Source organism: Scyliorhinus torazame, chromosome 3 (genome assembly GCF_047496885.1).
Source record: "Scyliorhinus torazame isolate Kashiwa2021f chromosome 3, sScyTor2.1, whole genome shotgun sequence".
Classification (NCBI taxonomy): Eukaryota; Metazoa; Chordata; class Chondrichthyes; order Carcharhiniformes; family Scyliorhinidae; genus Scyliorhinus; species Scyliorhinus torazame.
In genome coordinates, this window is record NC_092709.1 from 313,605,879 (window position 1) to 313,621,585 (window position 15,707).

General features: G+C 44.7%; 1 protein-coding gene across 5 annotated transcripts in view; it reads right to left on the minus strand.

Annotated features, from left to right (window-relative positions):
• Positions 1-15,707, minus strand: part of fgfrl1a (fibroblast growth factor receptor like 1a) — a 444,882-nt gene that overhangs the window by 389,047 nt on the left and 40,128 nt on the right. The window lies entirely within an intron of this gene.

Below are 15,707 nucleotides of genomic sequence, written 5' to 3' on the forward strand. Positions count from 1 at the left end.
GTTGCATACAAACTCATGTCATAATGGAGGAAAGCAATCAGTGTGGCTTCTACCTACAAACAATTCTAGGTGGGCAATAGAATTATTTGATCTGGGGTCAGCTGATTGAAGCTGCCTTTGGATAACAAATCTATTATCCCAAGGACTAGGGAAAATGTGGTCAGTCTACACTGAACACCAACTGCAGGCCACCTGCAGCAGAAACAGGCAATAACATCTACGCCTGTGAAACCTGCAGTCTGTAGTGCATGGAAATCTCCCAGCCTGATTCATTTTTAAGACCACCAGTACGGAATCATGACTTCCTGGTAAGAAAACCTTAAGTAACTAACATTGTGGCTTTTTGGAAAATCCAACTCTTCAAGGGGGAACCGGCAGCAACTCTGATATACAACTCTTGGTATTTTAATTCACATGGCTACCCCTTCAGGAGTAAAACTGCCACCTACACTGGGCCCACAATGTACTTCTTTCCAAGATGGGCCAAACATGTGATGTACGAATTATTCATGTGTTTCCAATTGGGAAAGTGCACTATTTTCTTGAACTATGTGAGTGAGTGATGTAGTATTTAGACTTTTGGGGTGAATGTGTGAATAAAAGGTAGTACAGTGGTTAGCACTGTTGCTTCCAGTGCCAGGATCCTAGGTTCGATTCCCTGGCTTGGGTAACTGTCTGTGCGGAGTCTGCATGTCCTACCTGTGTCTGCATGGGTTTCCTCCGGGTGCTCCGGTTTCCTCCCACAAGTCTCAAAAGACGAGCTGTTAGGTAATTTGGACATTCTGAATTCTCCCTCTGTGTACCTGAACAGGCGCCGGAATGTGGCAATGAGGGGATTTTCACAGTAACTTCATTGCAGTGTTAATGTAAGCCTACTTCTGACAATAAAGATTATTAATATTATAATATGCCTCTTGGGCAAAGCCCACAAAAACTTGCTGCTGATATTGAAATTGACCACACACTCGGGACGAATAGACATACATATCTTCCTTTCAAGGGCGGCACAGTAGGGCAGAGATTAGCACTTCTGCCTCATGGCGCCGAGGATCTGGGTTCGATCCCGACCCCTGGTCACTGTCTGTGTTGAATTTGCACATTCTCCCTGTGTCTGCATGGGTCTCACCCCCACAACCCCAAAGATGTGCAGGGTAGTTGGATTGGCCACGCTAAATTGTCCCTTAATTGGAAAAAAAGAATGAATTGGGTACTCTAAATTTATTTTAAAAGTATCTTCCCTTTCAATAATCAGGACAGTAAGGAAAGGGAATTGGTGTTTTGTCTCTGTCCATAACAGAAGTAAATGATTCATAGAATTTACAGTGCAGAAGGAGGCCATTCTGCACTGTGCTACCGTGCTGCCCAGATCTAAATGAATAGCCTTTCAAGAGGTTTAGTCTGGCCACTATGGTTCAAAAGGCGTCTCTTGGATAATAAAATCTGCAATGGATTGTAGGGCACAAATTATAGGAGGGGTCTTAGAACATTGAAATCATCATGATTGTCTGCAATCAGAATTCAAGCAAAATCATGAGGTGTTTTGAAACTAAATCCAAGGAGTTAAGGGCAATACTGATTTCAAATGAACGTGAATAGTGTTTGCAGTTCTGCTCACTGTACTATGGTTGAGTTGCGCTTGTTTTGGAAAGACTACAAATAAGGGCAATAATAAAACTTTGCGAATTAGGCACCTATGTCATAGAGAGACTAAATAAGACTTAATACTGGAGGAAAGAAGCCTCAGTGGAGATTTCATCAATATCTTTAATAATAATCTAATAACGTTTATTAATGTCACAAGTAGGCTTATATAAAATTACTGTGAAAAGCCCCTAGTCGCCACATTCCGGCGCCTGTTCGGATACAGTGAGGGAGAATTCAGAATGTGCAAATTACCTAACAGCACATCGTTCAGGACTTGTGGTAGGAAACTGGAGCACCCGAAGGAAACCCACGTAGACACAGGGAGAACATGCAGACTCCGCACAGGCAGTGACCCAAGCGGGAATTGAACCTGAGACCCTGGCGCTGTGAAGCAACAGTGCTACCCACTGTGCTACCAGATCTTAGGAACACATATATTTAAATATATATTTATATATATATATATATATATATATATTAGTGTAAAAGAATATACTGTAGCAAAGTATAATATATATCATAAAACGATGTAAAGGTACAGCACAGAAGGTGGCTATTCAGCCAGTCATGCATGTGCTTATCTTCTGAAGGAGCAATTCACCTAGTGGTGCCTCCCTGTCTTTCCATGCAGCCCACAATTTTTTTTTCTTTTCAGATTCTAGACCGTTTTCATTTTTAAAGCCTCAACTGACCGTGCCTCCACCTCACTCTCAGGCAGTGCATTCCAGATCCGAACCACTCGCTGCGTGAAAAGGTTTTCCCTCATATCGCCATTGCTTCTATTGCCAATTACCTGGCAATAGAATCTGTGCCCTCTGATTCTCAATCCCTCCATCTATGGGGGAACAGTTTCTCCCTCTTCAATCTGTGTGTCCCCCAGCTTCTGGATGCCTCTATAAAATCTGCTCTCGGCCTTCTCCTTCTCCAAAGGGGACTGTCCCAAATTTCTCCAGTCCTTCTACGTCATCTAATTTTTGGCACCATTTTTGCATTCTCCCTTCTGCCGTCATATCGTGCCTATAATGTGCTGCCCAGATCTGGATATGATACCCCAGTTGATGCCGAACCAGCATTTTGTACAGGTTTAACATAACTTTCTTGCTTTTATACTTGGGTCCTTATTGATAAGCCCGGGATACTGCATGTGCTACTGTAAATTGAAATAAATATAATATCTGTAGCCTTTGAGCAAAGAATTTTGACAAAATAATATATTAAGAAAAACTGAAGTTTGCCAGAAGCATAAAATCTAAACAAGTGATCCTGGCACAGAAAAGGAGAACTAATGGTTTGAATTTATATAGTTGACATAGAGATTATAAATGGGTTTATTTTCATTTGTTCATGAGGCTATTACATTATTTGCATTATGGTGGAATTCAAACCCGAGTACCCAGAGCATTACTGGGTGGTTGGATTACTACCCGAGCAACAATACCACTACACCATTGCCTCCTGACATGGAGCACCTGACAAGGGCTGGCTAAGGACAGAGTGGAGATGGGAAACTGTCGGCAATTCGAGAGGGAGTTGGACAACCTTATTGGGGACAGGTCAATTGAGGGTCAATTAAGAGTAAGATTATGGTGGGGTAAATTTTTCTTTAACTTTGGAAGCAATCAGATGGATCTTTCCCAGCCCTATGACTCTGTGCTGCTGCTACATTAAGCTACATCCTTCAGGCTGGATGATTGCAACTTTCAAACAAGGAATACATCCACAAGATTACCCAGGCACAGTTACTTCAGTGGTCCGGCTCACACTCCGGAATCCGCATTGCAAATGTAAACAAGGTAAATTCCAGAGCCGCAGCAGCCAACACACACACACAACCACTTGTATTTGAAGTGGTTTTGTATAATATAAACTTGCCAAAAAAAATTCTCCTCAAGGGAAATACCACTTGCAGTTTGTAGATTAAATTATACAACATGTCTGGAGTGCAGACCAGTGAGTTATGTTGGACGGTCTTTGCCATTATCCAGTGCCTTTGGAACCACTTCCTTTATTTAACCTGTCAGGACAGGGAGTTTATTGCTTTTTTGTGTGAACCATTCGAACTTGGCGCATTTTCCTTTCTGCTTATTTTTAAAGTTTTCATGTGCAGGCAGTTTATTTTCATTGGTTTTATTCGCAACCCCCCCCCCCCCCCCCCCCCCACCCCCACACCCGTGTTATTGCAGCACCCCTTCGAATTTTGACGTTAAAATTCCCAACAAGAATTCCACACAGGACAGGGGGAAAGGACTGAGGTTCCCTCCCCCGTTTGGAACCGTCAACAACAGAACAGCGAATTCCCTGGATAGACAAATAACAAATGGAGGACATCTCCCGCCAAATCAATGAAGAAAATAGTCCACGTTGGACACAATCTGACAACTGAGCCACTGTATTTAAGAATGGTAACCTGTTGCGGCTTTATTAACACAGCCGAAAATGGGCTTTTTGGCAACAAAATAAACAATCATTTTTAATAAGGTCCATTTCCCTCCGCCCCGAATAATTTGAAATCAATTTTACCTTCACCAATTATACTTGATCCATTTCATGGTTTCATTTTGCGCGTCACTCGTTTTCTTAGTAAATGAAATATTCTCTTTGAGATGACCGATCTTTTCTAAAAAAAAATCTGCCTCCTGAGTCTGTGAGCCTCACAAAAATGAGTGAGGTTTTGAAGAGTTCTTCTGGAGCCCCAGCCCAATGGGGGGGAATCTTACATTCTTAATCTGGAAGTTTGGCTATTTTAGTGAGCAGGGTTTGACATGGGCGAATTGAGTCTTCAATGGGTGATTTTGTTTTTAAAGTGTCATTAGTTTTGGGTGCAGCCTACAATCCGGCAATGCTCTGAGGTTCTTTGGCCCATTCCTTCAGATGTGCACTGGTGAAGGCTGGGTCAACATTCTGGAACAGCCTCCCTAACAGCACAGTGGGTGTACCTACACCAGTGCAACTTCAGCGGTTCAAGAACTGCTTACCACCACCTTCTGAATGACAATTAGGGGTGGGTCTAGCTATTGCTGGTCTAGCCAGCAACACCCACGTCCCATGAGCAAATATTTCAGAGATTACCAGCGGGAACCCCAACAGATTTACATACACTTGCTCAGTGCTCAAGAACTGTTCAGAAAATGGCAGGCACATTCCAAACCGAAATAACCCCCATCCCCCTTCCACGTTATGCCTGGCATCTCCTCGCCCGCTCAATCGTCCCGAGGTTAATGAATCGTGCCTTTGCTGTAAATTACTGGCCCCTAATGTGTATCCCTTATGTAATCCAGTAAACACAGGGATTAGCAATAATACTATTTCATGTTTTCTGTCAGTCAATATTGAAACAGCTGGAGGGATGAAAGTATCCATCTGTCCTGCAGTTAGTGAAATTGGTGAGAGGGTTGCAGAGCCGGGTGGATTAAATAGTCCAGATCCCAGTCACAGTGTCTGGAATAGGTTTTTTTTTGTGTGTCTGCAGTAACTTCCTACTCTCAGAAAATACAGTTTCCTAAACCAGAGAGATGCATTTGTCACACCAGCAGAGGCTGCAGAGTATGACTGTCAGCATGGCAAAGCTTTCTTTATTAGATGTTGCCTGTGTTTGCCATTGATTGTCAGGTAGGACAAATGGAAAACAGAAAACCCTGCCCAAACGTCTGTGGTTACGTTTCAATGTCTCATTTGTGAAGTGACAGAAATAACAGCTGGTGACAGTCAGCGTATTTTTTTTCCACGCCAAGTGGGAAGTCAATTGAACCTCACCAGGGGTTCCGACCTTGTTATTCCAGAGGCCATTTGGGGGGGAGTTGGGCCTGTACCTCTGACCTGACCTCTCCCCTCACACTCAGCCACAGTACCAGATTGTGTGCCGTTACCACCGCCCAGGCAAAACAAAATCCTGCCCGTCACTGAAGGTTTTACATATTTCAAGGGGAGAGGTTAACCCGAGGCCGCAGCTGCCCCTTCATGTGGTTGGAGAGGACCCCAAGGTGCTGTTCAGAAAAAGAGCGGGAGAGTTCTTCCCCAAAGTCCCGGTTACTATTGATCGTTTAACCCACATCACTGAATCCGGTAATTTGGTCAGGGTCTCACTGCTGTCTGTGGGATCTCTCCAGTGTGGAAACTGGCTGCTTGTGTTTCCCAAATCACTTCAAAAAATACTCCATTGGCTGTTACTCACTTTGGGGTCATCGTGAAGTCATGAATCGCAAATTGTATATATTTTTATTTTGACCACCATATCATAGAATCCCTACAGTGCAGAAGGAGGCCATTCAGCCCATTGAGTCTGCATCGACCCTTGGAAAGAACACCCTGCCTGGGCCAGGGTACCTTGTTTGGCCATTCACTGCCAAGTTTATTTTTCTGTTCAGTCATTTTATTTCTCTCTGGTTATACATGAACGCCCAAGGCCTTCTCAACCATGCCCCTCACCTGAGGTGTGGTGATCCTCAGGTTAAATCACCCCAAGTCAGCTCTCTCCACCTCAAAGGGTAAAGCAGTGTCTGATCATCCGGGACTATGGCGGCATTACAGTACCAGATTTTTCCCTCCATTGCTCCCCCCTGTCCCACACACCTGCTGCGAGGGATGGTCCATCCCACCAGGACGCCGACTTATCTAACTTTCAGCGCCCACTAAGACAGCCGGAGGAATGGGCCCTGAGGGAGCTATCTCATTCCTCAAACACTATAACCTCTCCCAGAACAGAATCACTGGGAATGAACGGATTTCACCAGAACTGAACCAGGGGGGCCACAACACAACCTTGCGCAAAACTGGATTCTCTTTTGTTTCTACATTATTGGTGTCAGAAATTACAGTGATGTGAAACTTAACCAATTTTCCTTGAATAAAATCAGTGACAGGTGCAGCACGGGTAGCATGTCAATTTAACAAATAGGAGAAGTAGGCCATTCAGCCCCTCCGGCCTGCTCCCCCATTCAATAAGGTCATGGTTGATCTGTTTGTGTCGAGTTCCACATTCCCATCTACCCCATGACCTTTGATTCCCTTATCTAACAAGAATCTATTTACCTCTGACTCAAAAATATTCAGTGATCCCGCTTCCGCCGCCACCTTCTGAGGCAGAGTTCCAAAGTCGCACATCCCTCTGAGAGAAAAGCATTCTCCTCATTTCTGTCCTAAAAGGGCAGCTCCTAATTTTAAAGCAGTGCCCCCCTAGTTCTGGACTCGCCCAAAAGAGGAAACATCCTTTCCAAATCCACCTTGTCAATACCATTCAGGTTCCTAGATACCTCAATCACCTCACCCCTCACTCTCCTAAACGCATGTGAAAACAAGTCCAGTCTGTCTAACACAAAAAAAAACAGAAAATACTGGACAATCTCAGCAGGCCTGACAGGATCTGTGGAGAGAGAAGAGAGCTAATGTTTTGAGAGTCTTTGTGAAAGCTAGATAATAAAATTAAAATAAATAAATAATCTTGAGAGAACTGGGAATAGGATCAGATATATACTGTGGTGGGGTGGGGGGGCTGGATAGAGGACCAGCGATAGGCGGGGGGGATTGGCAATGGTGTCGCGGACAGAAAGACAAAGGGGATGTAAATGGGGGTCTCCCAGTCTGTCTCACCTATCCCCACAAGACCATTCCAGGAACCAATCGGGTAAACTCTGAACCGCCTTCAACCCACATTTACATCTTTCCTTAAATAAGGAGACCAGTCAGAGTCCCGCACCCAGCCTCAGAAGAGCAATCCCCTACAGCACTGGCACTAAATGACCCTCAGGTTTCACTGAGATTCCTCCACTGGTGCCAGGTTAAGGGGAGTTTTCTGCCCTGGATTTGGAAACTGGATTGAATCTGTACCCCCCACCCACCCACCTTACACATCTCATTCCACTTCAAACTACAAACAGCTGCTAGGGCTGAGGAGGTAGAGAAGGACAGAGAGAGAGAACTTCATCCCATGTGTTCAGCGGCCTGGGTTGAAAGGCAGTTGGCCGAGGCGGAAGGACTAATTATCAATGTCACCCAGTTCCTTGTAAAGTAAACACCAATCTCTACACCAACACTCTCCGGTGCTAATGCTGCTTTAACACCCTGTCAACGCAACACCTTCTCTTCCCCCACGTCCCTTCGACCCAGACCGGTTTTAGCCTTGCTGAGGAGTTGAAAAGCTTGGCGAGCAACTTACAAAGTATTTCTGAAGTATCTGCTCTCAAAGCGTTTCAATTATTTGCAGGGATCGCAGACGCTCACATTACTTCATGGTTTAGAACAAAAATGTCTGAGAACCGGGGCAGCTGGACTCACAAAGCCCTGCTATCCCTCGCTGCTTTCCAGTATTCGCTGGCTTCTGCATTCCTCCCTTAATTCATTTTAGCTGCTATCATATTTCTGCGCCGACGTTCCCTCAGCACTGCTGTGGTGAACCATGACTTTTACAGCAGGTTTAAGGAAATCGCCTGTTCATGTGCCGTCCCTTCCAATAACGTGCAGCCAGAGGTGTGTTGCACTCCACACATGGGCGAGACGGCCATTTTCGCCTTTAAAAAATTAACTTGTTTTTCTCTCTCTCACTATTAGTTGGTAACAAAGGAGGCGACGGCAATGCGGCTTAAAGATCTCAGTCTATTTGGCCGTGCCATTTTTCAAGTGTCTGTGCCAATCGTTAATCCCAAATTATTCAAAATATCATCAGATTTCATCTCATTACAAACGTCTTTTTTTCTTTATCAAAAGAACACATTTGGAAATCCTGCGCAGAGGAACAATAATTATAATAGATCAAAAGCTTGTGAGAACTCAGTTGATCAAATGATTGTGGGCAGAGTGTAAATGGGGGGAAGCTGGGATTCCTGGACACCAATCTTCAGCAAATCCATGGGACACCTCTAATTCCATGATATTACCACGAATGTTCGATGATATTTACCACAAATGGCACCTGGAACCTGCTCAATGCAAATTTTAGTCCTTTGTGGTTTATTATCTAGTCATTTCCACCGTGTGACTTTGATGACATGACAACAGTTTTGTTTTAAGCGCCAGGGAATGCCTGGTCAGTTTGAAAGAATGCCCCATTTTAATATATCAGCCCGGCTCCTCACATCACACTACATGCAGCAATGCCGTTTGACTTTTATTTCATATTATTTGATTGATGTGGGAACCCGTTACTCATTTCCTAATTGCCTGAATGGCAATTAGTGGCATAACTGAGTGACTTAATCGCTAATTCCAGGAAAGGATCTGGATGTTCATGGTTTTTATGACAATCGCCCCATTACTGACAATTCCAGTTATTTTTGTAATTAATTGAATTTGAATTCTACCAGTTGCCGAGATGGAGTTTGAACCCTGGGTCTCTGTTTTTTTAAGATGGTGACATTACCACTATGTCATCATCTCAAAGGCCCAGGGTGTTGAGCATCATGAATATGTTTGTGAGAGAATCTTAATCTTGGACCCCCTTGGGTGCGTTTTGACGGAGTTAAAATCTCGCCCTTTAAAGTGTGCCTGTAAAGTTTGAGTATGTGTTTGTGCCTCTGTGAGAGTATCTGAGGGTGTATATATGTATGTGAGTGTGCATTTGTGGGAGAATGTGTGTGTGAATGTATTGTATGTAAGTGAGTGTGTGTATGTGACAATGTGTGTGAGAGAATTTGTGTGTGCATGTGATAATGTGTGTGAGAGAATGTGTGTGTATCTGATAATGTTATTGAGATAATGTGTGTGATGTGTGTGTATGTGATAATGTGTGTGTGTTGTGTGTGTATGTAATAATGTGTGAGAGTGTGTGTGTATTTGATAATGCGTGAGTGTGTATGTATGTGATAATGTGTGTGATTGTGTGTATGTGATAATGTGTGTGAAAGAATGTGTGTGAGAGAATGCATGTGTGAGAGAATGTGATGTGTGTGATAAGGTGTGTGAGTGTGTATGTGATAATGTGTGCGAGTGTTGTGTGTGTGTGTATGTATTTTATGTGTGTGTGTGATAATATGTGTGATTGTGTGTATGCATGTGATAATGTGTGTGAGAGAATGCGTGTGTGAGAATGTGATGTGTGAGTGTGTATGTGATAATATGTGAGAGAATGTGTGTGAGAGAATGTGATGCGTGTGTGATAATGTGTGAGAGTATGTGTGTATATGATAATGTGTGTGAGAGAATGTGTGTGAGAATGTGATGTGTGAGTGTATGTGATAATATGTGAGAGAATGTGTGAGAGAATGTGTCTGTGAGAGAGAATGCGTGTGAGAGAATGTGATGTGTGTGATAATGTGTGTGAGAGAATGTGTGTGTGAGAGAGAATGTGTGTGAGAGAGTGTGCGTGTGTGAGAGAGAGATGAGAATATGTGTGTTATCTAAGGCAAACCATTTGACTTTCCGGGCAGAAATTTAAAGTTAAAACCTTTAAACAAAACGGATGGTCAATTTCACCCACGTGTTTTTCCACAACTGAGAATTAAGCTTCGAGCAGCGACGAGAAGGAAAGATAGGGAAATCCTGGAATCAGATCCCAGTTAATTCAACCATATCTACTTCCCGGAGAAATTATCAGAGGAAGGCTGCGACAACAATTTCCTCGACCGTATCCGCCGGTGCTGAGGGAAGCTGTAAAAACTGCTGTTGAACTGCTGCCTTCTGTCTCTCTGTCAGTGCAGGGGCAGCACTCCATAATCACCGCATTGTTCTGGCTAAACGGAGTCAAACTCTGCAAACATCCTCTGTTGTCTCGGGTGGCGTCAAGAAAAATCTTCCCACTGGATTTGTCTCAACACCCCGAGATTATGCAAATCCCTCAGTTTCGCGTAGTCCTGGTCATAAATTTGAGAGCAAACGCCGCACGTTAAAGACCATAGTTTGCCGCTGGTCAAACCAAACGGAGTTGAAAGAGACAAAAACAAAGAGAGGAGAGGTTTGGGGTGAAATGTTGCGAATGTTTCGCTTCACGCTGAAGTGCCGGTTCTCTCACAGCGGAACTCTAAGCGGACAAGCGCGGATGCTGCGTTCAGTCCGGGCGATGCAATAAAGCCCAACAGATGGCAGGGCCCCACCATATGGCGCTGCAATGGGTTTCATATGCAGCACACCAGAAAGCAGTCAAGTGCATTTGGTGAGGGGCGGGGAGGGGTTCTCTTTCATTCATTGCTTCGCGTGGGTGGGGGGTCTCTGGCTAGGTCAGCATTTGTTACCCATCCCCAATTGCCCTTCAGAAGGTGTTGGTGAGCCGCCTTCTTGAGCTGCAGTAGTCACTGTGGGGAAAGTGTCTGGGTGTGTCTGTCTCCAGACAAAATGCTCTCCCTTCCTCTCGAAATCAGAAAGGCTGTGACCCCATTAAAATATCGAAGGTTATGAGAGCGGCTGACGGCAAAGAGATGGAAAAATGTATGAAGTGTAAAGTACAAGGTAGGCACAAATAAATCCAATGGGAATTCGGGAGAAGCAGCCTTATTTCCCGGGAGAGCAGTGATTGCGCGGTTTACCATAGACATAGAAAAAGCAGCAGGAGCAGACCATTCGGCCCTTCAAGCCTGCTCTGCCATTCATTGTTTTTTGCTTTAAAAAGATTTAGAGTCCGCAATTCATTTTTTCCAATTAAGGGACAATTTAGCGTGGCCAATCTACCGAGCCTGCACATCTTTGGGTTGTGGGGACGATACCCACGCAAACGCGGGGAGAATGTACAAACTCCACAGGGACAGTGACCCAGAGCTGGGATCGAACCTGGGACCTCGGCGCCGTGAGGCAACAGGGCTATCCCAATGCGCCACCGTGCTGTCCTCCTCCATTCATTATGATCATGGCTGATCATAGAATTTACAGTGCATTCAGTCCATCGAGTCTGGGCTGGCCCTGGGAAAGAGCACCCTCCACCCAATCCCTGTAACCCAGTAACCCCATCAAACCTTTTTGGACACTAAGGGCAATTTGGCATGGCCAGTCCACCTAACCTGCACATCTTTGGACTGTGGGAGGAAACTAGAGCACCCGTAAACCCACGCAGACACGGAGAGAAAGTGCAAATTCCACAGTGACCCAAGCCAATCGAACTTGGGACCCTGGAGCTATGAAGCAACTGTGATAACCACTGTGCTACCACGCTCCACCTCAATAGCCTGAGCCCACCTTTCTCCCATATCCTTTGATCCCTTTCACCCAAGGTGCCATATCTAACTGTTTCTTGAAAACATTTTGGCTTCAATTGCTTTCTGTGATAACGAATTCCACAATCCAACCATTCTATCTGGGTGAAGAAAATCCTCCTCTTCTCAGTCATAAATGGTTTGCCCCATATCCTCAGACTGTGGCCCCTGGTTCTGGATACCCTCTCGGACATCAGTCCCGCTCCTGCCCAGGTACAACCCGTCCAGTTTGTACTGGTCCAACCTCACCCCCAGAACTGCAGCCAATACCTCAGGAATCTGAAACCCTCCCCCTTACACCATCTCTTCAGCCACATACTCATCCTATATATCCTGCTATTTCTACTCTGACTAGCATGTGGCCCTGGTATTAATCTTGAGATCACTACCTTTGAGGTCCCACTTCTCAACTTTCTTCCTAATTCCTTATATTCTACTTTCAGGGCCCCATCCCTTTTTTTTTTTACCTATGTCGTATCTACCAATGTGTACCACAACAACCGGCTGTTCACCCTCCCCCTCCAGACAGAATGTCCTGTAACCTTTCTGAGACATCCTTGACCCTAGCACCAAGGTGGCAACATACCATCCTGGAGTCTCATTCGCAGCCACAGCAAAGAATGTGCACATAAAGGAAACCCTTTGCCCATTGCTTTAGATGCTTGTGTATTAGGAACTCAAGGGTGGAGGGGTGGGGGCAGTGGCTGTAGGCGGGAAAGCAGAGTTGTGACCACATCAGCTATTATCTTATTGCATGGCGGAGTAGGTTTCAGCGACCGAATGGCCTGATTCATATATTAGGATGTATGTTTGCATGCATTAGGGGGAAGCTTACAGCATGAAGGAGGAACATTGAATCATAGAATTTACAGTGCAGAAGGAGGCCATTTGGCCCATTGAGTCTGCACTGGCACTTGGAAAGAGCACCCCACCCAAGGTCCACACCTCCACCCTATCCCCATAACCCAGTAACCCCACCCAACACTAAGGGCAGTTTTGGACACTATGGGCAATTTAGCATGGCCAATACACCTAACCCCCACATCTTTGGACTGTGGGAGGAAACCGGAGCACCCGGAGGAAACACACGCACACATGGGGAGACATATGTTGCTGGGGTTACAGCATAGATTGGGAAGAGGTTGTCTGGCATAGATCAAGCGAAGGGAAAGACCACTTTCTGCGTTGTCACTTCAATGAAAAAACAACCTGACTACAATGTGTACCTGGTGCGAAAATCACCTTATTAACACCCAGTGCATCAATTACCTCAGTGACTGTTAAACTGAGCATTGGCGCCCTTTCAGCAGTAATACAACCTGGCCCCGATGGAGCACTTTCAAAAGATTCAGGAGCTGTAATCATTGGGGAGAGAAGAGTGTGTTATGTGGGGAGTTTCTCTGGTAAAACAATCCCAGAATATCAGAACACCGGTCTACTTCACCCCTAAGTTAATATTGTTCTCTGAGAAATGTATATGTAACAGTGAGGTGTTTGCTAATATCTGATTCCATCACTATTCCAGATCATATTGACATGGGGGGGGGGTTGAGAGATAAAGACTATGTATGAATGTATATATGCGTGTGTGTGGGTGCTAAGAGTGTATATGAATGTGTAAATTTGTGTGGGAGCGAGTTTATGATTGTGTGCATCTTTGTTTGTGGAGAGACAGTGTATGAATGCATACAGTTTGTGTGGGGGAGAGTGTGTCTGAATGTGTACATGTGTGCTTGGGGAGAGTGTGTGTTAACGTGTACATATCTGTGTGAGAGAGAGTGTAAGAATGTGTACATGTGCGTGTGGGAGAGAGTGTGTCTGAATGTGTAATTGTGTGCGTGGGCGAGAGTGTGTGTTAATGTGTACATATTTATGAGAGAGTGTATACATGTGTACATGTGTGTGTGGGGAGAGAGTGTATGAATGTGTACATGTGTTTGGGGGGAGAGTGTATAATGTGTACATTTGTGTGGGGGAGAGTTTATGAATGTGTACATCTTTATGTGGGGGAGAGTGTGTATGAATGCATATATGCGTGTGGGGAAGAGTATAAGAACATAAGAACTAGGAGCAGGAGTAGGCCATCTGGCCCCTTGAGCCTGCTCCGCCATTCAATGAGATCATGGCTGATCTTTTGTGGACTCAGCTCCACTTTCCGGCCCGAACACCATAACCCTTAATCCCTTTATTCTTCAAAAAACTATCTATCTTTATCTTAAAAACATTTAATGAAGGAGCCTCTACTGCTTCACTGGGCAAGGAATTCCATAGATTCACAACCCTTTGGGTGAAGAAGTTCCTCCTAAACTCAGTCCTAAATCTACTTCCCCTTATTTTGAGGCTATGCCCCCTAGTTCTGCTTTCACGCGCCAGTGGAAACAACCTGCCTGCATCTAACCTATCTATTCCCTTCATAATTTTATATGATTCTATAAGATCCCCCCTCATCCTTGTAAATTCCAATGAGTACAGTCCCAGTCTACTCAACCTCTCCTCATAATCCAACTCCTTCAGATCTGGGATTAACCTAGTGAATCTGTTACACAGACCAGATCTAGGACCGCTTGTTCCCTCGTAGGTTGCATTACATACTGTTCTTGGAAACTATCGCGGATACATTCTATAAACTCCTCCTCAAGGCTGCCTTGACCGACCTGGTTAAACCAATCGACATGTAGATTAAAATCCCCCATGATAACTGCTGTACCATTTCTACATGCATCCGTTATTTCTTTGTTTATTGCCTGCCCCACCATAATGTTACTATTTGGTGGCCTATAGACTACTCCTATCAGTGACTTTTTCGCCTTACTATTCCTGATTTCCACTCAAATGGATTCAACCTTATCCTCCATAGCACCGATGTCATCCCTTATTATTGCCCGGATGTCATCCTTAAATAACAGAGCTACACCACCTCCCTTACCATCCACTCTGTCCTTCCGAATAGTTTGATACCCGTGGATATTTAACTCCCTGTCGTGACCATCCTTTAACCATGTTTCAGTAATGGCCACTAAATCATGTATGAATGTGTGTATGAATGCATACATGTGTGCGTCGGGGAGAGAGTGTGTATATGTACATCTTTATGTGGGGGAGAATGTGTATGAATGTGTACATGTGTGTGGGAGGGGAGAGTGTATGAATGTGTGTATATGTATATGGGAGAATGTATATGTACATTTTTTTTGGGCGGGAGAGTGTGCGAGAATGCATACATGTGTATGGGGAAGAGTATGTATGAATGTTTGCATGAATGCATACATGTGTGTGTGGGGGAGAGAGTGTGTATGTGTACATCTTTATGTGGGGGAGAGTATGTATGAATGTGTACATGTGTGTGTGTGTGCAGTCCCCTTATCCTCGAGGGTTATGTTTTCCCCGTCCATCAATATATGTCAAGATAAACAAACACGTTTGTTCACCTGCTGGGCATCAACCTCATTTCAATGGGTGTACGGCACCGTGGGCCAATCATCTTCCCTTTAATTCCGGAAATTGGCACCTTTCCCCAAACACGTTCTCTGATGGGTCCTGTACAAACAAACTGCCCTGGAACACTCCGAACAGCAGGCCATGGTATTGAAGAAGAGCTCTTTCAGTCCGCCCCAAACCCCCATTTGCAGCTGGTATCAGAAAAGCAGGAATCGGAACAAAGGCGTTTGTTTGACATCCTTTTTAAAAAAGAGAGACGGGATCAGTGAGTATTAAAACCCAACAGCAGGTCAATGGCCAGAAGAGGAGGAGAACTCTACAGCTACCAGTAACACCCCATCAGGCTATATTCTGTAAGAAGAAGAATTACTTATTGCCACAAGTAGGCTTCAATGAAGTTATGGAGAAAAGCCCCTAGTTGCCACATTCCGGCGCCTGTTCGGGGAGGCAGGTACGGGAATTGAACCCGCGCTGCTGACCTTGTTCTGCATCACAAGCCACAGTGGATACTGCCCA